The sequence below is a fragment of the Myodes glareolus genome, chromosome 16, assembly GCF_982192425.1.
Source record: "Myodes glareolus chromosome 16, mMyoGla1.1, whole genome shotgun sequence".
Taxonomy (NCBI): Eukaryota; Metazoa; Chordata; class Mammalia; order Rodentia; family Cricetidae; genus Myodes; species Myodes glareolus.
The window spans coordinates 64740522-64764664 of record NC_142041.1 but is presented as its reverse complement, the minus strand read 5'-3'; the positions used below and the strand labels follow the sequence as shown (position 1 = coordinate 64764664).

General features: G+C 38.0%; 1 long non-coding RNA gene across 1 annotated transcript in view; it reads left to right on the top strand.

Moving 5' to 3' along the window:
* LOC125391087 (uncharacterized) overlaps positions 1-2478 on the top strand; it is a 73497-nt gene extending 71019 nt beyond the window's left edge. Inside the window, exon 4 of the long non-coding RNA XR_015735145.1 lies at positions 1877-2478. This is a non-coding gene — a long non-coding RNA (uncharacterized LOC125391087). The remainder of the gene's footprint in view (positions 1-1876) is intronic.
* The last annotated feature ends 21665 nt before the right edge of the window (positions 2479-24143 follow it).

Genomic DNA, 24143 nt, shown 5'->3' with positions numbered 1-24143 from the left:
AAATTTTTTCTCCTTAAATCACTTATACTTGTCTCAAGCTGTTTCAAGATGATTCTAGCCAAACGACTTAGCAAATTCTTAAGCTATCATCTTTCCTGCTCAAAACTTTCCTATCTTGTCTCCAATTACTTCTTCCATATAATTGAAAAGCTAAAATTTCTATGGACTATCTGTTTCAATGGATCAGTGTGTGAAATGATAAACCTCTTAACAAAAAATTAATTCCGATTCTTTCCCCAGATTAAGGTATCTTAGCAACCTGTGAAGTGTGTTATCTACTGATTTTGTGCTTTGTTGACCTTTGAACTGACCTTATATCTGAGTGTTTTCCTGTTGTTGGTTTTGTTGGTCCGGGTTATATTAAATGAGATGAGCAAACATACAGTGGTGTGATGACACATATTTAGTTGTGGTTGGCCTTTAGCAGCAAAATTGGCTGATTATAAACTTATAGACTGAATTTTTTATTCCTGTGCTTTGCTCCTGGGAATTCCAGGGTTTGCTCGACTACATGGGGGTTGTAGCAGAGGACTATGAATGCGCTTTTAGCTGGATGAGGTTTGAGATGAAAAAAGAGTCAAAGTTGGGGGCCTGATGGGTGACACTACAGCTCTGGTCTCCTCTTCATGGTCACTGCTCCTGTTGCTTCAGACGGATCACTACACTGACGACAGCATCAGGCAGGTTAAAGTTTTTGGGTTTGGCTTCTGGAAGTACTGAATAAAAAATAAAGAAAAAAACTCAAGGCACCACTGTCCATCCAATTGAGAAATAAACTTTTACCACCCGAAACACTTTCTTCTCTTTGGTTTTGTGTGATGGGCCACTCTGTCCCCGTCTCCTTGCTTGAATATTCCTCATTTTGCTGTCTGAATGGGCTGCCTCTGATTCAGTTGTTTTTTATTGATTTTTATTGAGCTCTACATTTTTCTCTGCTCCCCTCTCTGCCTCTCCCCTCCCTGCCCCCAAGGTCCCCATGCCCCCAATTTACTCAGGAGGTACTGTCTTTTTCTCCTCTTAAAACTATGTTTTTTCATTCATTTGCTGGGACCAAATGTCTTCCCATGGCCAGAAGTATCGTCTATTTTTGCTATGGTTTTTTATGATTGTCATTGCTATGGGCACACTCATATGCTATAGCTTCACTATGGAGGTCCAAGGACAGCTCCAGGGCATCAGTGCTCCCCTTTCCTTGAGTCCTGAAGATCAAACTCAGGTCTTTAAGAACTTCCAGCCAGTGGCTTTACTTACTGCCAATCTGACTGGTACTCACCTCTCTTTTTGGCATTTATTTTTTTCTTTTTATTTATAGATCATTGCACACTTGCTTTCATGACTCTATGCAGAGACACTGCAGTTTTCAGACCGAGAAATGTAACAGTCATTCAAACCTTCAAACACTCCAAAGTTTAACCCCTAGGGTCTGCGACTTCGTCCAGAGACATCAGCCTCAGTAAAGGGTTACTCTAGCCTTCCCATTACTCATTATGAAATCATTTTGAACTGTTCTTTCTCTTAAGTATAGTTGTTGCTAACCATTGGTTGGGAGGAATCATATGCCTTCCTATGACCTGAAATTTCATCTATTCTTGAAATAATATTTTCAAAATATGCAAAAAACTTTCAATTTTCATTATCACCATCATTATCACTCTAGTCCAAATACATGCTATCACATGAGAATTCTGGTTATATTCTCCCTTATCCATATAAGAACACATGTCCAAAATTCAGGAGAAAAAAATAGTTAAAACTAAAGATAGTACCAGATCTTATAATTTAATGTGTTTTTTGTCATTTTATGAACATCAAACACTTTTTTAAATTGTAAATAAAGTCAAATTTAGAATGTGATTTTTTTCCTTTCCCTACTCAGATCAGACTTCTCTTGCTTTCACATAAAGGATGGACTTCACAACTTTACTTCTGAAGGATAAAAAAATGCTTATGTCACTGTTCGGGCTTTGGTGCCATTGTGAAGAATCTGAAGACATTGCTGCGTATGATTCCAGCTGATGTGAAGTCTGAGAGGGTGACTGTGTGACTAACTTATGGACAAGGATCATCTTTGGTCTATATATACTTGGCCTAGAGGAGTCAAGATAGTTCATTATGGTGCCCAGAGTTTCAATCATGAACTCTTTATTACTAAAATTTCCACTTAATGTATTTGAGTTTGTGGTTACATATAAGTACCAAAACCGAAGAACTCAAAGCTGCTGGTAAGAAGGGATTATTATGTGGCAATAGCTGTGCATTTATTGCTTCATGCCACTCTATTTCTTCAAATTCATAGAGCAAGTCTCGACATATTTTTTATATTTTTATTATTTGGGAATTTCATACGTGTGCAAAATATTTTGATCAAATCCAGGAACTCCGTTCTCTCCTGTCAAATTCCTTGTTTGTCACAGATCACGTCTTTTCCCTCCCAACTTCATCTGTTTCTAAAAATAAACAACTAATTGCGTTTCCTTAGTGTTGGTTGTATGTGCATGGGTGTAAGACCGTCTATGGGAGTGTGGGTGGGCTCTGGAGGCCTGTATCCCCGAAGATATCAGACTCTTCCTCTCCTAGTAGGCATCAATTGTCAATAGTTACTCAGTTAACGAGGGGCTTTGTGAGCCTCACTAAAGATTTTTCCTGGTTTGAGATTGTCCAGGTCTCGTGGATACAATCACAGCTGCTTTGAGTTCATTAGTGCAAAGGTGTTGTCGGGGTTTTCTGTCCTGACCAGTTTCCACAGTTGTTAAGTCCCATAGAAATCACACAGAGGTCTACATGAACTATAAACTGATTGGCCCATTAGCTCAGACTTCATATTAACTCATAACGTATATTAGTCCATCATTCTTTTCTATGTTAGCCATGTACCTTTTGTGGTGAGGCAGTCACAACTTGCTTGCTCTGTGGCTGGATCAGAACTATAGAATCAAACTTTTTGCTTCCCAGAATTCTTGTTGCCCCCGCCTCTACTTCCTGCATGGTCACTGTACCTATACTTCCTTCCTGGCTACTGGCCAATCAGCACTTATTTAAAATATCATTACTAGGGTACAGACCATTGTCCCATAGCACCCCTCCTCCCGTTTTTTTTTGTTTGTTTTTTTTTGTTTTTTTTTTTTTGTTTTAAAAAGCAAGAACTTTGAGTCTAATATCTTTTGCTTAACTTTTCTCCTGACCATTATCCGTAACAACTCATAAACAACATTTTAAACAAAGGAAAATACGTATAGTCAATTTTTTTTGGGAATGTGGGTTTAGTTTTCCAAGCCACTTCCTGCTGGTTGGGGGTGATGATAATCTTACGGGGACCTAAATAAAATTTAGAATTATGATCAAGTCATGACTGGAGTAAGTATCCTGTGAGGCTTGATCATCTCAGGCAGCAGTCTTGAATCTTTCCTGGATGTAGAACTTTGACATCTGGGCCACCTGTTCCTATTGGAGATTTCTCAAGTGGTCTTCCTTGCTCAAACCTGATTTTTCTTAACACAGAATAAAGTAATAGCCTCTCATTTTCTGTGGAAACAAAAGAAAACCCTCTGCTCCAAAGTACCATATCTTTTGACTTCAATTTTGATATCAAGGTATTTTTATTTTTTTAAATTTTTTAAAATTAATTTATTTATTAATTAAAAATTTCCACCTCCTCCCCACCTCCCTTTTTCTTCCCCCTCCCCATCTCCACCTCCCCACCTCCCCCTCCCTCTCTAGTCCTAAGAGCAGTCAGGGTTCTCTGCCCCGTGGGAAGTCCAAGGTCATCCCCCCTCCATCCAGGTCTATAAAGGTGAGCATCCAAACAAACCAGGCTCCCACAAAGTCAGTCCATGCAGTAGAATAAAAATCCAGTGCCATTGTCCTTGGCTTCTCAGTCAGCCTTCATTGCCAGCCATGTTCAGAGTGTCCATTTTGATCACATGCTCCAACACTCCCAGTCCAGCTGGCCTTGGTGAGCCCCATTAGATCAGTACCACTGTCTCTGTGGGTGGACGCACCGCTCGTGTTCCTGACTTCCTTCATGTTCTCCCTCCTTCTGCTCCTTATTTGGACCTTGGGAGCTAAGTCCAGTAATCCAATGTGGGTCTCTCCATCCATCGCCAGATGAAGGTTCTATGGTGATATGGAAGATATTCATCAGTGTGGCTATGGGACAAGGCCAGTTCAGGCACACTCTCCTCTGCTGCCCGAGGAACAATCTGGGGACCTCTTCTTGGACCTGGGAACCCCTCTAGAGTCAAGTCTCTTGCCAGCCCTAAAATGGCTCCCTTAGTTAAGATATTTACTTCCCTGCTCCCATATCAACCCTTCCTCCATCCCACCCATCCCATTCCCCCAAGCTTTCCCCAATCCTCCCTTTCTCTCTTCTCTCTATCCATCTCCCCTTATATCCACCCCCACCCCCACTCCAATGCACTCAAGTTTGCCTGAAAATCTTGTCTACTTCCAATATCCAAGAGGATAACTATATGATTTTCTTTAGGTTCACCTTCTTATTTAGCTTCTCTAGAATCACGAATTATAGGCTCGAAGTCCTTAAATTATGGCTATAATCCACTTATGAGTGAGTACATACCATATTCCTCTTTTTGGGTCTGGGTTACCTTGCTCAGTAAAGTGTTTTCTATTTCCATCCATTTGCATGCAAAATTCAAGATGTCATTGTTTATTACTGCTGAGTAAAACTCTAAAGTGTGTATGTTCCACACCTTTTTAAACCATTCTTCTATTGAGGGGCACCTAGGTTGTTTTCAGGTTCTGGCTATTACAAATAGTGCTGCTATGAACATAGTTGAACAAATGCTTTTGGAGTATGATAGGGCATCTCTTGGGTATATTCCCAAGAGTGGAATTGCTGGGTCCTGAGGGAGGTTGATTCCCAGTTTCCTGAGAAACCACCACACTGATTTCCACAGTGGTTGCACATGTTTGCATTCTCACCAACAATGGATGAGTGTTCCCCTCACTCTACATCCTCTCCAGCATAGGCTATCATTGGTGTTTAGCTATTCTGACAGGTGTAAGATGGTATCTCAAAGTTTTTTTAATTTGCATTTTCCTGATCGCTAAGGAGGTTGAGCATGACCTTAAGTGTCTTTTGACCATTCGAAGTTCTTCTGTTGAGAATTCTCTGTTCGGTTCAGTACCCCATTTCTTAATTGGGTTAATTAGAGTTTTAGTGTCTAGTTTCTTGAGTTCTTTGTATATTTTGGAGATCAGACCTTTGTCTGATGTGGGGTTGGTGAAGATCTTCTCCCAATCAGTAGGTTGCCTTTTGGTCTTAATGACAGTGTCCTTTGCTTTACAGAAGCTTCTCAGTTTCAGCAGGTTCCACTTATTCATTGTTGCTTATTGTCTGTGCTACTAGGGTTCTACCTAGGAAGTGGTCTCCTGTGCCCATGTCTTGTAGACTACTTCCCACTTTCTCTTCTATCAGGTTCAAAGTGGTCAGATTAATGCTGATGTCTTTAACCCATTTGGACTTGAGTTTTGTGCATGGTGATAGATATGGATCTATTTTCATCTTCTACAGGTTGACATCCAGTTATGCCAGCACCATTTGTTAACAATGTTTTCTTTCTTCCATTGTATAGTTTTAGCTCCTTTGTCGAAAATCAGGTGTTTATAGGTTTGTGGATTAAGAGCTGGGTCTTCAATTTGATTCCATTGGTCAACATCTCTGTTTTTTGTGCCAATACCAAGCAGTTTTCATTACTGTAGCTCTGTAATAGAGTTTGAAGTCAGGGATGGTAATACATCCGGAAGTACTTTTATTGTATAGGATTGTTTTGACTATCCTGGATTTTTTGTTTTGCCATATAGACTTGATTATTTTTCTCTCAAGGTCTGTGAAGAATTTCGCTGGGATTTTGATGGGGATTGCACTGAATCTATAGATTGCTTTTGGTAAAATTACTATTTTTACTATACTGATCCTCCCAATCCAAGAGCATGGGAAATTTTTTTCATTTACTGGTATCCTCTTCAATTTCTTTCTTCAAAACCTTAAAGTTCTTTTCAAATAGATCTTTCACTTTCTTGGTTAGATCAAGGTATTTTTAAAATACTTATCTTGAATTAATTCAGCAGCATTTATAAGCAGATATCTTTTAGCAAATGTTGCTCCTTCCTCAGCATTCAAACAATTCAAAGAGAGCATAATAACATACAGTACCCAGACTCTCTGTGTATTTTTCATCTTTACATAACTTTATTTTAATCTCTATTTCTTTTATTTTTAATTATTGGGTTTTTGATACATGGTTTCTATTTATCTTTGTCTTGGAACTCACTCTGTAGACCAGGCTTTCCTTGAAATCACAGAGACCCACCTGTCTCTGCCTCCCCAGTGCTGGGATTAAAGTTGTGTACCTCCACACTGAACTACTCTCTTTCTTTCTTTTTTATTTTAAGTACTTTAACCTTTTTCTTTTGTCTCCCAAGCCTGTATATATTTTTAACACCTGTAAATCATTTAGAGATTTTTTGTTGTGTTTCAATCTTTATTTACTGTATATCTCTTTTTCTGACCACATGTGTCTTTAATTTGCTAGACAATATGGCTAGGATTAAAGCCATGGCACTGACAGCTGGATCCAGCCCATTCTTTAGCTTTCTGAGATTCCAGCCTCATGGTGGAGGAATTGGCTATAGCCATGTTTATTTCCACAATTCTATGGCATTTCAAGGTGTCTGACACCAAGCAAGCTGCAACAGCATGCTCACAAACCACACTCAAATGCTCTGTAGTCAGATTGCCTGCCTGAAAGAGTAAGAGTTTGCAATGCAGGACAGCCCAGAAAGCCGGCATTTTAAAATGGTGCGGCTTTTTCCTGCTTTGGTTGAAAACCAAAAAGCATGCAGTCAGATTTTCATCAATACCATTTAAGTATTTCATGGCAGGGCTTCTTAAAAGAGCTATAATGCTTTACAGCTAAAGCTGAGTCAGGAAGCCACTCTTAAATGAGACGCATTTGCCTCTAGTAAACAGAGCCCACCCGAGAAAATGCTGTTATCAATAAGTTGTGCTTAATTCTATTCCTTTTAGTCTAGAATTACTCCCCAAGATCTTTCAGGCTTTATGTGGATGCTGTTGTCCACGTGGGTACTATTTGTTGTTGGGGTTTTCTGTCCTGCCTGGTTCCCGCAGTTGTTAAGTATCAAAGAAATCACACAGAGGTCTATATTAACTATAAACTGATTGACTCATTAGCTCAGATTTCTTATTAACTCTTATATTAGCCCATTATTCTTGTCTATGTTAGCCACATGGCTTGGTATCTTTTCCGGCAAGGCAGTTATATCTTGCTTTCTCTGTGGCTGGATCAGGACTGCAGAATCAAACTTCCTTCTTCCCAGAATTCTTGTTTCCCCACCTCTACTTCCTTCATGGTCACCGTGCCTATACTTCCTGCCTGGCTACTGGCCAATCAACATTTATTTAAAATATAATTGACAGGGTACAGACCATTGTCCCACAGCACAAAGGCACTGTCGTGTCCCACAAATACCATTTCAATGAAGACATATACACTTTTTTGTCATTACAATCCTCCCATCCCTGCTTCCACAGATCCTGTGCTTTCCAAAAAGAAGGTACAAATTGGATGTTCTATTAGAATTGAGAACCATACAATCTCTTATGCACTTGGGTTAACCAGATGATTATCTGTCTCCTGTATAATACACCTTCACGATATTGTTTCCATCCTTCTATCCATCTTATTCCACTCTCACGGCTCTGTCATTCATTCCATTTGAAGGGTCTTAGACAAACCAAACAGACTTTGACCAGAGAACTTTAGAACTTACTGCCTCTCAGTCATCGCTGGCCTCTGCTTCTTTGGGTTTATGCACAGATGGCAGCTTTCCAGAACTCGTCCTTAACACAATTTTCCTCACTGGTGTCACCACACACTCCATTTTCTGTCAATCCTTTGTTCCTAAGATGCAACATCCCTCATCCTGCAGTTTATTTGTTCATCGTTTGTAGCAGCGATGCCACCAACACTTTTCTCTGTGTGACAGACAGTTGCAGGTGTCCTTCACACGACTGAAACTATTGGGTGAATAAATACTGTGCAGAACTACGCAGCAGAACAACAGGAAAATGCTGAGCTGTTCATATACAGAATCCATAATTGAAATAAGGTTCATATTATTGAAGTTACTGTGTGAGTTACACATTATTTATGTCAACTTTAAGCTTATCTGTAAAATGGAGCCCATATTTTCCATTCTACAATGGGCCAATCTGAGCATGAAGTCATACTTAGGAAAAATATTACTAGGCTCTTCTATGACAATTTTGTACGGAGGAAGGATCTGTGCTTTGCTAACTTCCGTATGCTGATTTATTTTTTATGGATTTTTATTCTGAAAAAAATACTGATAACACAAAGTTGGGAAGTTTATTATTAGAAAACATTACATTCATTTTTGTCTTTTTAATGTTGTTATCAATAATCTGTATTAAAATTGAAAGCATATAAAAATCATGGATTAGAACAGCATGGGAAGCTAATTCACCTGTTTGTGCTAACCACATAGAGAAACACTGACAGACTGTTACACAGACCAAGATGGCATGTCACACACAAATAAAGTGATCTGCTATTTGAGCTGCATGCTTGTTTCTTTTACCTCAGGACATCATCAAGCATCTAGACCACATTACATTATATATATATCAAAGAAGAAAACAAACTATTCTTTTTCACTATATATACCAATCCAAGTTCCTGCTCCCCTCATTCCCTCATATACCCTCCCACCCCACCTTCAACTAATCCATAGAGAGGGCAAGGCACACTGCACTGTGGAAGGTCCAAGGCCCTCCGTACTACATCTAGGCTGAGCAAGGTATCCATCCAAACAGAATAGGTTCCCAAAAAGCTAGTACACGCAGTAGGGATAAATCCTGGTGTCAGTGACAGTGGCTCCTCAATATGCCCCAGTGTCAACCACACTCAGAGATACCAGTTTGGTGCCATACTTGGTCCTTTTGCATTTGATATGATAGTATATATAAGTGATTCCAAAAACTCTACCAGAGAACTCCTATAGTTGATAAATACCTTTAGAGAAGTGGCAGGATAAAAGATGAACTCAAAAAAATCAGCAGCCCTTCTATACACAAATGATAAAAGAAGCTGAAAGTGAAGTCAAAGAAACATCACTTTTCACAATAGCCACAAATAACATAAAATATCTTAGGGTAACACCAACCAAAGAAGGGAAAGACCTATTTGACAAGAACTTTAAGCCTTTGAAGAAAGAAATTGAAGAAGATACCAGAAAATAGAAAGATCTCCCATGCTCTGGAATAGGCAGGATCAACATATTAAAAATGACAATCCTACCAAAAGGTATCTATAGATTCAATGCAGTCCCCATTAAAATCCCAACACAGTTCTTCATAGACCTTGAACGAAAAATAATTAACTTCGTATGAAAAAACAAAAAACAACAAAAACAAAACAGGATAGCCAAAACAATCCTGTACAATGAAGGAACTTCTAGAGGCATCACCATCCCTGACATCAAGCTCTATTACAGACCTACAGTAATGGAAACAGCTTGGTACTGGCATACAAACAGAGAAGTTGACTAGTGGAATAGAATCAAAGACCCAGATATTAATCTACACACCTATGAAGACATCATTTTTGACAAAGAAGCTAAAATTATTCAATGGAAAAAAGAAAGTATCTTCAACAAATGGCACTGGTTTAACTGGATGCCAACATGTAGAAGAATGAAAATACATCCATATCTATCCCCATGCACAAAACTCAAGTCCAAGTGGATTAATGACCTCAATATAAATCTGATCACACTGAACCTGATGGAAGAGAAAGTGGGTAGCAGTCTTCAATGCATGGGCCCAGGAGACCACTTCCTAAATATAACCCCAGTAGCACAGACACTGAGAGCAACAATAAGTAAATGGGACCTCCTGAAACTGAGATGCTTCTGTAAAGCACAGGAAACAGTCAACAAGACAAAAGAGCAAACTGCTGAATGGGAAAACATTTTCACCAGTCTTACATCAGAAAAACGATTGATCTCTAAAATATATAAAGAACTCAAGAAATTAGACATCAAAATTCTAAATAACCCAATTAAAAATGGGGTACATAACTAAACAGAGAATTGTCAACAGACGAATCTCAAATGGTCACATTACAATCTTAAGCAAATATTGGAACTGAGCCTGAAAGAAGTCAAGCAGCTCTTTGAAGACTACAGAAGTAAAATAGTTTACATTGATGCAAACTGAAAAAAATAAGTTTGAAATTCAAACTCATCGAAACTCATCATTATATTATTAAGACATTCTTATAAAATTAAAAAAAAACTACTAAGTACCACCAGATTAAAAATGGAAGTTTAGTAACAACAAAATTGTTGACATTATCATTGGGTCATTTGATACAGATAAGAAAGAGCTTGTATCCTGTGGATGACCAATGTATCAATTTGTGTCACCAGAAAGAGAGGCCCATGGAGATGGAAGTACTGGCCGGGACCTAAGCAAGGCACTTCAAAGGATTCTTCTTTTCTGTTGGATCTGCATGTCGTACTTAAATGTTGCAGATGAATGTAACACTGACATCCGTGAAAGAAACAAGAAAAACTAAACTCTGTTGGGCTAAGGGTTGTATGACTCAGGAGAGAGGGGACAGATTAGACTGACTGTCACCCGAATTCCAGAAGTTAAATGTGTCTCCAAATATGAGGGTGCCCACTGTTTCAAGTGACATTTTCCAGGTAAAATGTGCTTATAGAGATTTACTCAGTATTTTGGCACATGGAGAGTTCAAGTGGGAAAGAAATCCAAGGTCTTGTGTTGGGAAGCTCAGAGGAATTCCAGGATCAAAGAGAAGACGGAAGTGGATAACCCCTGGATCTCTTTTAACACTTGTATTTCATGTGTTGTTTAGAAAAGTCTGCCAGTCAGCAACTACACATCCAAGGGCTTAGTTTCAGTAACCCAGCAGCAATATTATGCTATTTACCATGATAAATGCATATTGGTTAAATTCTCAGCTATGTCCCCTTCTCCCCAAGAGCAGAGACTGGAAAGAAGACTCTTGTTCTTCACCTTTGTCTATCTGAGACAATGCACAGTGTAATGTGGAAGTTGAGTCCAGGGGAGTTTTATATAATTTGTGCTTCATGATCTCGCTGCTAAACTTTTCTCATAAGCAAGAAATAAGCGATCAAAAAGTGCTCCCACAGATAGTAGTGAGTTTAGTGGAATTTAAGGAAATTTGAACAGGGAGAGCAGAAGGGCAGGGTACTGTCACAGCAGAGTACTGTACTGGGTGCAAAGCTATCTGACTTTAGTTCCAAGCTGGCACATGAGTGACGAGCAGGACCAAGACTTGGTACCTGGAAGACTTACTATTAGAAAAGGACCCTTGGCATTTTAAATCATGAAACTATCTAGGGCATGACCCAAGGTTTTCAAAACCCACCAATCCTAAGAGAATTTGGAAATGAGGTATTTTCTTTCTTGGTGTGGGATAATCATATTTTTCTTTATCATTTAATTTAGTAGAGTTTATAACTGATTGGTGTCATTTATGTTTTCCTTTAAGAAGGAAATGAATATCATCTTAATAAAACAACAGAAACTAAACTATTTTTGTGCATGGGTGTGTGTGCACATGAGCTTAGATTTGATGCACATGGGTGTGCATGTGCATAGGGTTCCCATGGATTCCAGAAGGTGGCACTAGGTCTTCCACAGCTTCAGTTCCAGGTAGTTGGAAGCCACCAGATGCAGGGGATACTCATCAAAGCCCTTCCGGTTCCTTCTGAAAGCATCAAATTATCGTCATTTCTGAGTCAATTCCCTAACCTTGGAAAAGCTTTCAAAAATAAATTCTAATACACAAACAAGAATGATAGAAGAAATAAGGTAGGAAAAGTAGACGTTCAGTAAAATTCCAAACTTATGCTGGATAGACCAAAAATAAACAAACAAATAAATAAAGCAAACAACAACAACAACAAATCCTCTGTCAAGCCTAGAAGCAAAGCCTCCAAACCGGAAATTCCTCTGGCATATTTCAGGAAGAAAAATGATAGAAAATTAGTTAACTTGGAAGAAAAACTCTCAGCATGGGTACTGATAATATTTAGATTAAAAATAAGACTATTTAGAGCAATTTGATAGAAAATTCCTCAGAGAATCATGCGTGACCAACTATCAGCACTGACTCTGAAGCTCACATAATGAAAGTCATGTATTCTGCCATAAATAGCAGACTGGAATGGAGAATTAATAAGCAATCTCAGTTTTCAAAAAAGAAGGCATTTCCTGAAGGAGAAAGGTAAAATTGCTCCATACCAAGGAAAGAATGTTGCTACAACAAGAGCCAGCCCACCTGGAAAACTTAACACCAGACTGTAACATGAACCATTAGCCATCTAAAGATGGGTTGGAGTCCTTTGCAGAAAGTGAACCGACTAAAACAATTCAGAGCTGAAGCACTTTGAAAACCGTACCTTGGTATTCCTCTGCTGGAGATTTTACCCAGCCTCCTCTGAGTCTGCTTCTAACTAATGGTTAAGAATCTCCAGAGAGGAACTCTTTGGCACATTTTCCCTGAGTATATGCGCAGTGGCATTTCCAGTCATTCATCTAGAGAATTTCCTTCATGTGTAATATGCTTTGCTAAAAAAAAGTCATCCCTATTCCCTCACCAATGGGTTCTCTGTTGTCCCCCAATTACTTTTCCCTCCTAACATTATGGGCTCTGACATTTTAAGCCTCTGAGTCTGCACAATGTATGGGTTTAGTAGCTGTACTGGAATTTGGGTAATCTCTCAGAGAATACTTTCCAGAAGGAAACTGATTGTCCCTTATCCAACAGTTCTCAGTTGCCAATAACTCCTCAGCTATGTGTGGGACTTTGGCGCACCCCAATCTCTCTTCTGGAATATTGTCTGTCTTAAACCTTTGGAAGTCTTTTACCTGTTGCCATAAATTCTCTGAGTTCAGATGCGCTCCTCTTAGTGTCATCTTGCTCGTATGAGCTGCAGTCATAGAACAGAGAGAAACTGAGGCAGAAGTACCCAGAAGCTTCTCCTTACTGGCTAGCTTTCACACTGGGACATGCTGTGTATACTATCAGATTAGGGAATTAATCACAAATCCTACTCAGCTGTTAACCCTGCAAGCTGCAGTAATGACATGCTTGCCATAGTACACCAACAGGTGCAGCAGTGTGGCACATGTCACAGGAGGAACTGGCCAATGTCGGTTGTATTTAAGACCCACCTCACAATATGCAGTTCTTGCAGGACCCTATTATTGGGATTAAGAATTTGAGACTAGAGAGATCATAGGCACCAGAAAAAAAAATCTACTATTATTCTGGCAATTAGATTAAACCGATTCCTAATAACTTATCACTATACCATAGATAACTGCATCTCTCAACCCACATCAGAGAAGCTTCTTTCTCCAATAGGCAGAGGCTGCGTCACAGACACTGACTGATCAATGTTCAGGGATTAAAAGTTTACAGAATTTTTAGCCCCAAATGGCTCATGTACAACGTCCCATCCTCATACATCCCAGGGACTATTGTAAAGAAGGAGCAGAGAGAATAGAAGATCCAAAGGTGGTGGGTATATACCCCTTGATGTTGAAGGATAGGGTCTCTCACTGTTCTGTAGCTCTGTGAGTAGGGCATGTCGACTGTGAGTCCCATAAACTGAGATTACATGTGTGCACCATGATAACCAGCCTTTTATGTTTGTGCTAGAGGTTGAATTCAGCCCATCATGCTTACATGGAAAGGTCTTTACCAACTGAGGTATCATCCCAGATCCCTGATTTTTGAAATTTAGTTGTGTTATATTGGTCATATTTCCATTACTGTAATGAGATACCTGAGGTAATCAACTTAAAAGTAGGAGAATTTTATCTTTCCTTACAGTTTCAATCCATGGTCTTTTGGCAGTGTAGATTTGGGTTTATAGTGTCATAGTACATACATCATGGTGAGAGTGAAAGACACCTACCACCTCATGGTACTCACAAGGGCAGGGAGGTGGGAAGTGACAATGTCTTATTTTCTACAATGTACCCAAATGTTGTAGCTTCCTCCAATCCATTCCTCCTCCTAAAGATCTGACCACTATCAATAATGCGATAGACTGGCAATCAAGATCTCAATACCTTGGGCTTTCTGAGACTATGACCCACCTCAATATACCTATGATTGCCAGTGCTATAAAGTTAAGAGTCTAGAATCACAGGGGATATGAGCCTCTGCACATGCCTGTACTGAATTAACTTGACTGTGTTAAAGGTAGTGGGAAAACCTGCCAACTGTGGATCTTGGGAGCTGCTCTGGTAACATTACCCAAAGTTCCCATCTTACCTTGTTTTCATTTCATTTCATTTCTGTTGTTGTGATGAAACACTCTGACAAGATGCAACTTAGATGAGCTAGGACTTTCTTGGCTTCTGACTCCAGGTTGTAGGACATTATAGCAGACGAATCAGACAGCAGGGATTTAAAATCTCTAGCCACATCACATCCGCAGCTAAGAGCAAAGGGAAGCACATTCATGAATGCTTAGTACTCAATATGCTTCCCTTGCTCTTACAGGATCTCGGCCCTTTAACTGGAGGATGGTGTATTCCACTTTCAGCCTTGACGTTTTCACACCAGTTAGCACAATCAAGACAATCCCCAGCAGCCCACTAGCCAACCTGGTCTAGACTATGTGTCACTGAGACTCTCTTCCCAGGTGATTCTGTGTTGTGTCAACCTGACAATTCAAATTAATCATCACATTAAGTATAGTGGTAAGTTTTAGTTCTTATTTTTTCAATCTCTTAGTAGTGTTGGACATAATGATTATGATTCATTAGGAGCCAATTGTGTAACTTCTTTATTTCACCTGGTCCATAAATGAGAATAGAGTTTATATTGTAAAAAGTCAAGCAGTTGTACCTTACCGTCTTTTAATTTCTATGCAGGGTCCCCCCAAAAAGAGATTTACTCACAAAGGTTATCTCGTTAAGTTTATGCTCCTGTTTATTCTTGGGAGAATTGTATTTAAAGACACTAGGTTTAGAATAAGACTGTTGGGGGTTTAAATTATTAACTATACATTGAATAATTTTAAATCATCCAAAATTTTAATGAAACATTTAATTTATTTAATTAAAAAAATTAATTTATTTGAAGTATATTATATCCTTTCTCTTTTCTTCTCCTTCCTCCATGTCCCTCATTGCCCTATTCCATCTCAAATTCATGGATTCTTTTTTTTTTCAGTTATCAGTTGTTACACACACACACACACACACACACAAAACCTCCTGAGTCCACTTAGTGTTGTTTTTATATATATATAAAATATATATATAGTGTTGTTTTTATATATATATATATATATGTTAGAGCAGTCCACTTGGTATTGGATAACCATTTAGGGGATTCATCCCTGGAGAAGACTCTAATTGGACTTAGAGCCCACTCAACATGAGGAAAATACTGATACTGTAGACCTAGGCCTCCACCTGAGTCTAGAGAAGTCATAATGTTAGAGTGATACTGCCACTTTCCTAATATGTTTACTTTTTAAAGATAAAGCAATTCCTTTGTATTAAGTCTTCTCTCATATAGTGTATCATGTCTCAGCCTCCCTTCCCTTAACTTCCACCAGGCCCTTCCCCCAGCTTACGAGTCTCCAAGATCAGGCCTTCCAGTGATATCAACTGAACATAGCATAACAAGACCGAATAAGACTAGACATAAACCTTCATATTAAGACTGGACAAGGCAAGTCAGTAGAAGAAGAATGTTTCCAAGAGGAGTAGTCAAAAGAGTCAGAGACACCCCACTCGCACTGTTAGGGCTTCCACAGGAACACCAAGTTAAACAAGCACAGCATGTATGTAGAAGACCTAGTGTAGACCTGTGTAGGTGCTAGGATTGCTGTTTCAGTCTCTATGAGCCCCTTCGAGCCTTGCTTAATTGATTCTGTGGGCCATGGTCTTGTGTTTTCCTCCATACCTCTGGTTCTTACATTCCTTCCTCTCTGTCTTCCACAGGGTTCTCTCAGTCCTACCTCTAGGTCTCTGCATTTGTTCCCATCAGCTGCCAGACGAAGCCTCTCTGATGACTATTATTTGTCTAGTCACTGATCTATGAATATAGCAGAATATATTAGAAATCATTTCATCAATTTAAATTTTTTTTTTGGTTAGAAATGTTTGGTTCTACCTTATGTCTTTGAGGCATCCAGTTCCTGGCCATGTAGGCAATGTTGTGCATTGATTCCCTTCTGTGGTTTGAGCTATGAGTTAGATCAGTCATTGATTGGGCATTCCCACAAGCTTTGAGCCACCAATGCCCCAGCATATTTTGTAGACAGGGCAGTGTTGATTGACGGTTTTGAGGTTGGGTTTTTGATCCCTGTCCCTCTACTGGAATCTTTGCCTGGGTGACAAAGATTGCCTGTTTAGACTTCAAAGCTTTCATTCCAAGGAGACCTCACTAGTGTCACCTTCATGGTTGGAAACCTCTACTCCAAAGTAACATATTTTTTGACTTCAGTCTTGAAGTCAAGGTATTTACAAAATATTTATGCTTTATTAATCTAGCAGTATTTATATTTAAATGTCTTTTAGCAGCTTTTGCTCCTTCCTTGGCTCTCAAGCAATTCAAAGAAAACATAACAATATACAGTGTCCAGACTCTCTGTGTATTTTCCAACCTTACATGGCTTTTCTTTAAATTCTATTTCTTTTATTTTTACTTTTACTTTTTGGCTTTTTGAGACAGAGTTTCTCTGTGTATCTTTGGCTATCTTGGAATTGACTCTATTGACCAGGCTGTCCTTGAACTCACAGGGATCTGCTTGCCTCTGCCTGCCAAGTGTTAGAATTAAAGGTATGTACCACCATGGGACCTTGAATTTACAGAGATATTTCTGCCTCTACCTCCCAAGTGTTGGGATTAAAGCTGTGTGTCACCACACCAAACTACTCTCTTTTTAAAAGTATTTTATCTTCTTTTTCTTCCAAGCTTACATATATTTTTAAACACACTTTAAACCATTTAGAGGTTTTCTTCATCTAACTCTATCTTTACTGTACATCTCTTTTTTCTGACCACATGAGTCTTTAATTTGCTAAGCAATATGGCTGGGATTAAAGCTGTGGCTTTGATGGCTGGATCCAACCCATTTCTTAGCTTTCAGAGATTCCAGCCTCATGGCAGAGGTACCGGCCAGAGCTATGTTTATTGCGCTCAGCTCTAAGGCATTTCAAGGTCTCTGCCACCGCCAAAAAGCATGCAGTCAGCTTTTCAACAGCACCATTTAAGTGTTTCATGACAGGACCTCTTAAAAGAGATGCAGGGTTTTGCAACTAATGCTGAGTCAGGAAGCCTCTTTTAAATGAGAGACTTTGACTCTAGCAAGCAGAAACCACCCGAGAAAGGGCTGCTATCAATAAGACATGCTTTATTCTTTTCTTTCTAGAATTACTTCCCAAGCTCTCTCGGGCTTTATGTGGATGCAGTTGTCCACATGGGCACTATTCTGTTGACTGAGGTGTTCTGTCCCACCGGGTCCCACAGCCATTTAGCCCCAAAGAAATCACACAGAGGCCTACATTAGTTATAAACTGGTTGGCCCATTAGCTCAGCTTTCTTATTAACTAATTCTTATGACTTACATTAGCCCATAATTCTTGTCTGAGTTAGCCTTGTCACTTGGTACCTTTGTTTTTTGTTGAAGCAGTCACATCTTGTTTCCTCTGAATCTAGGTCACAACTGCAGAATCCTCTTCCTAGTATTCTCTTGTTCTCATTGCCCCATCTCTACTTCCTGCCTGGTCACCCTGCCTATACTTACTGCCTGGCTACCAGTCAATCAATTTTATTAAACAAGTACAAGAAAGAAATGTTTACAGAATAAAATCATTGTCCCACAGCAATTGTCAATCTTACTCAGTTCCTGTGTTATCAGTGTTCTCTTCAAGAAATTGTTTTCTATGCCAATTCATTCAAGGCTTTCCCCTACTTTCTCTTCTATCATATTCAGTGTGTCTAGTTTTATGCTGAAATATTTGATCCACTTGTGCTTGAGTTTTGTGCAAGTTAATAGACATGAATCTACTTGTGTACTTCTACATACTAGCATCCAGTTAGACCAAGCACCATTTGTTGAAGATGCTTTCTTTTTTCCATTGTATATTTCTGGCTTCTTTACCAAAAATCAGGTGTATGGAAGTGTGTCGATTTACATCTGTGTCTTTGATTTGATTCCACTGATCAATGTGTATGTGTTTATGGCAATACCATGCTGTTTTTTTATTATTATAGCTTTGTATTATATCTTGAAATTGGGAATGCTTGTATCTCCAGAATTCTTTTATTATTTAGGGTTGTTTTAGCAATCCTGTGGGTTTTTGTTTTTCAAGATGAAATTAACTATTGTCACTTCAAGGTTTGTAAAGAATTATGTTGGAATTTTGATGGGTATTTCTTTGAATATGTAGATTGGTTTTGGTAGGATTGGTATTTTTACTACATTCATTTTGATTCATGAGCATCCTGATCCATGAGCATGGGAGAGATTTCTATCTTCTGACAGCTTCTTCAATTTTTTTCCTCAATTTCTTTCTTCGATTACATGAAGGTTTTCTTATACAAGTCTTTAGAGTTACCTCAAGATATCCTATATTGTTTGTGGCTATAGTGAAAGATGTGGTTCCCTGATTTCTTTTCAGTCTGTTTGCCATTAGTATATAGGAGGGCTACTGATTTTATTGAGTTAATCTTGGATCCAGCTACATCTCTAAAAGTGTCTATCAGTTTTAGGAGTTCCGTGGTAGACTGTTTTTGGGTCACTTATGTACACTATCACGTTATCTGAAAATAACAATATTTTGACTTCTTCCTTTTAGAATTGTATCACTTGATCTCCTCCAGATGTTGTATTGCTTTAACTAGAATTTTGAGTGCTAAATTGAATAGATATGGAAGACAGTGGACTCCCTTGTCTTGTTTTTGATTTTAGTGGAATTGTTCTGAGTCTTTCTGTTTAATTTGACATTGGCTTTAGATTAGCTGTAAATAACATTTATTATGTTTAGGTAAGTCCTTTGTTTCTCTAATCTCTCTAAGACTTTTATCATAAAAGGGTGTTGGATTTTGTCAAAGGCTCTTTCTGCATGGAATGAGATATACAAGTGTTTATTTTCCCTGCAGTTTTTTTATATGGTGGATTGCATTGACCGATTTTCATATGTTGATCAATCCCTGTATCTCTGGGATAAAGCCTATGTGACAATGTTAGATGTTCTTTTTGATGTGTGTTTGAATTCGATTTGTGAGTATTTTATTGAATATTTTTCCATCTATATTCCTAAAGGAAATTGGTCTGTAAATCGTTTTCTTCATTGAATCTTTGTGTAATATGAGTATTAAGTGATTGTGGTCTCCTAAAAATAATTTGGCAATGTTACTTAAGTTTTTTTTTTATAAAAGTTTATTAATTTATAAAAGTTTCCTTTTCCGCCCCTCCTCCCAACACCCTCCCACTCCACCCACTCCCTCTCCTCCTCCCTCTCCATCCCTAAGAGCAGTCAGGGTTTCCTGCCCTGTGGGAAGTTCAAGTTCCTCCCCCCTCCGTCCAGGTCCAGGAAGGTGAGCATCCAAACAGACTGGATCCCAAAAATCAAGTATATGCAGAGGAAACAAGTCCCAGTGTCGTTGTCAATGGCTTTTCAGAAAGACCCCGAGTCAGCCACATTCAGAGAATCTGGCCACATTCAAAGAATCTGGTTGGATCACGTGCTCGTTCAGTCCCAGTCCAATTGGCCTTGGTGAATTAAGTTTTTATATTGTGAAATAATTTGAGAAATATTGACATGAACTGTTCTTTGAAAGTTTGGTGTAATTCTGGGCTAAAACTGTCTAACTCTGGGCTATTTTTTTGGTTGGGAGACTTTATTTCTTTAGTGGTTGTGGATTCATTTAATTTGTTTATCTGATCTTGAATTAATTTTGCTTAGTGGCATCTATCAAGGGAATTATACATTTATTTTAGATTTTCCAATTTTGTGGTGTACAGATTTTCAAAGTATGACTCAATGACTCTCAGGATTTCCTCAGTGTCTGTTGTTATGTCCCCCTTTTTATTTCTAATTTTGTTAATTTGGATGTTCTCCCACTGTCTTTTCATTAATTTGGATAAGAGTTTGTCAATCTTGGTAGTTTTCTTTTAAAAAAACCAACTCATTGCTTCATTGATTCTTTTTGTTGTTCTCTTTGTTTCTATTTTATTGATTTCAGTCCTCAGTTTGATTATATCCTGCTGTTTACTCCTCTTGGGTCAGGTTGCTTCTTTTTGTTCTAGAACTCTCAGGTGTGCCCTTAGGCTCCTGGGATGAGACTTCTCCATTGTTTTTTCTGTATGTGCTATGGATTCTCCTCTTAGTGCCACTTTAATTGTGTCCCATAAGTTTGGCCATATTGTGTATTTGTTTTCATTGAATTGTATGAAGTCCTTAATTTCTTTCTTTGTTTCTGCCTTGACACAGTAGTCATGCAGTAGAGAGTAGTTTACTTTTCATGAGTTCATAGGCTTTCTGTTGTTGAAATCCAGCTTTAACACATGGTAATATGATAGGATACAGGATTTTGCCTTACTTAGTGTTTATATTTCTGTGAAGAAATACCATGACAATGGCAACTCTTTTAAAGAAAAATGTTTAATTGTGGTTGTTCATGGTGGGAAGAAAAGCAACCTCCAACACATAATGGCAGAGTATATACTTTACCATTCCAAACATAGGGTGAGATACTAGTGAGGATATACTGGACTCCAGAGAGTTATTTCAAATTTTCTGTGTCTTCTGAGACTTGCTTCTGACTAAGTATGTGATCAATTTTGGAGAAGGTTCCATGAGATTCTGAGTATAAGGTATATTCTTTTGAGTTTGGGTGCATGTGTACCCACTCTCGGTCAGGAGAAAAGTAGCTGAGAACATGCCCATGGCTCAGTACTCCCCATCTGGGAAGGCATCAGGATAGGGTCTCCAAGGCATGCACAGGCAGGAGAGCATAGTGAATTCCTTTCACTATAATACAGAAATATCTGTAGGTTGCCCAGTGTGCTGCATGGCAAATTTATCTTTTATTCAGATAACAAGGGTTTATATATTGCATGATGCTATCCAGAGTTGAGATGATAAAATTGACTCCTATCTGGCAGTCTCAGAGCTGGCAGTGAACTACTTCTGCTATATTGAAAACCTTGGAGAGGTGGGGCTAGCATCCAGGGCCATTGTGACCAAGCTGCTAACCATTATAAAAGCACTGCTGGTCAGAAAATTATTATAGATATATAATAAAAACAGATTCAGATAAAAAACACCTCCAAATATGTCAAAATGTTGAATATGTAGGCTTGGGAGAGAGAAGAAAAAAAGTAAAGAAAAGTCAAAGTAATATAAGAGTACAGACAGTCATAGATTAAATGAGTAAAGATAATATAATGAATATTAAACTTGAAAAGATAATAGAGTTAAAAATAAGCCACATAAAGATGGACTATATACAGAGAGTCTGTATTATGCATATTATTCTGTTTTCCTTGATTTTCTTTCTTTTTATTTTTTTTACTATAGAGAGATATTTGACTCTGGGGGCTGCTAAGCTAAAGCAAAATATATAATTTAAAGGTATCTTGACTTCAAACTTTGGGTCTAAGGATATGTTGCTTTGGAAAAGAGGTTCTACTTTTGTTTTTACAGAGGCTGAGATTCTGTGGATTCCTTCCAGACTAATGTGGTTTTATGGACCAGGATCACCTGAAAAGTCTCCACAAGCCTCAAAATGACTTCACTCAACAAAAAGCAAGAAGCATTTTGTAGAAAACTACACTCAAATTTCCAAAATGATTGTTTATAAGTATTTATTTACATTTAAAGGGGGATATGATATAGAGATAAATACTTTGCATTTTATGGATCTTGGTCTATTGACACAAATTTATTGATACAAATTTTTTATGTGTATATTTCTGCTCTTGATTTAGGTATTGTGTTTGTGCAGCTCATTTTAAAATGTAATGTATAATTAATACATACATGTTAATATATACTTGTCTATAATGGTCAAACTTGTAGTCATTCAATTATCTAATAAAAATACTTCAAACCAAATTTGATCAAAGGAGACATTGAAGGACAATAATTCATAGCGTTTCAAGGAAAAACGCATCAAGATGTTCTACCATTTCTTAACTTATATGCCCCAAGCTTAAGAGCAATACCCATATTTGTAAAAGAAATATTACTAAAGATTTAATCATATATTGATCCTCAAGTACTGAGAGTCGGAGACATCAATCAATACCCCACTCTCACCAATAGACAGGGCATCCAGACAAACACCAAAGAGAGCAATGTTAGAGCTAAAGACATTATAAACCAATGGATTTAAAATGTACAGGAATATATTTTAGATGAATTGTTATTCTTCAGACCTTTCAAAGAGTTACAGAATATGCCATTTAAATTATTTCAAGAACTTAGGACTTTTCATGACAATAAGATTCATCTGCTCCTTATAGCATCAATATACTTCAAGAGGATGATGGACACCAAAGAGGCTCCTTATGGAGTTTGTTAGCCATTTGGGCAAAAAACTGCTCTTGTCTGGACTGCTCTATCATGTGCTATATAAATAGAACATGCAAGACCTATAGAAAAATGCCTGCTAAAGTTGCCTTAAAAAGGTGAGACAGTCCTTCAGAGTTTCTGCTTCATGGAAAAGTCCGCATGATACTATGGTCCTGTAGGCTGAAGTTGGATATCCAATATTCCAAAAGAATTTTGGATGACTGCCCAGGCAGTAAGATGTCTTTGTCAATTGTAGAGTTTTGGATGTTGCCTATGATGCAATTTCTGTAACTTCGGAAATATTATATCTTTTTGGGGTCTTTGATAGTGTCAAAGAATAGTCATAATTCATAATTTCAGTTTTCCTTAGTTATGATAAAAGATAAAATAGATATAAATATTTTAACTGCAATTCTTGCTTGATACTTGTTTTGTTATATGTAATTTTACTATATTAAAATTAAAAATTTCCCTTTTATTTGGACAGACAAGGGTAAATGGTGTGGGAAGTTCTTCTGTATATGTGTTGTTCTTATTGGTTAATGAATAAAGCTGCTTTGGCCTACAGCAGGACAAAATAGAGTAAGGTTGAAATTCCAAGCAGATAGGAAAGATGGCAGAGTCAGAGAGAGACGCCATGTACCCACCGTGGGAGACAGACATCTAGGAACATTACTGGAAAACTGCAATGCTCTTGGTAAAATATAAAATAATGGAAATGCATTAATTTAAAATATAAGAGCTAGATAGCAATTCACCTAACTAAATGACCAAGTAGTGTTGTAATTAATACAGTTTCTGTGTGATTATTTTGGGTCTGGTTGGTTGGGAAAGAAATGAGCAACATCCATCCACAATCTGTTAAATTCATTGGTTTAAAAAGTCTTTAGTTCTAACATTACTCTCTTTGGTGTTTGGCTAGATGACCTGTCTATTGGTCAGAGTGGGGTATTGATGTCTCCTATTCTCATTACATGAGGATCAATATGTGATTTAACTTTTAGTAATGCTTCTTTTACAAACATGGGTGCTGCTCTTATGCTTGGGGCATGGAAGCAAGAAATGAAAGATCATCTTGATGTTTTTTTTTTCTTGAAAAATTATGAATTACTGTTCTTCAGTGTAATCTTTGATTAAATTTGGTTTGAAGTCTTTTTTTATTAGATACTTGAATGGCTGTGCCAGTTTATTTCTTCATTCCATGTGATCTCAAAATGTTTTCCCAACCCTTTAATCTAAAGTAATATCCATCATTGATGCTGAGGTGTGTTTCTTGTATTCAGCAGAAGGGATGAATCCAGTTTTTGCATCTCTTCTGTTAATCTTGTTCTTTTTATTGGGGGATTTAGTCCATTGACATTGAGAGATATTAATATGCAATTATTGATAATTCCTACTTTTTGTCATTGTTGTGTTTGTGTCTGCTTCTCTTATTTTGGTTGCTGGTATGAGGATACTTGTTTCTTGT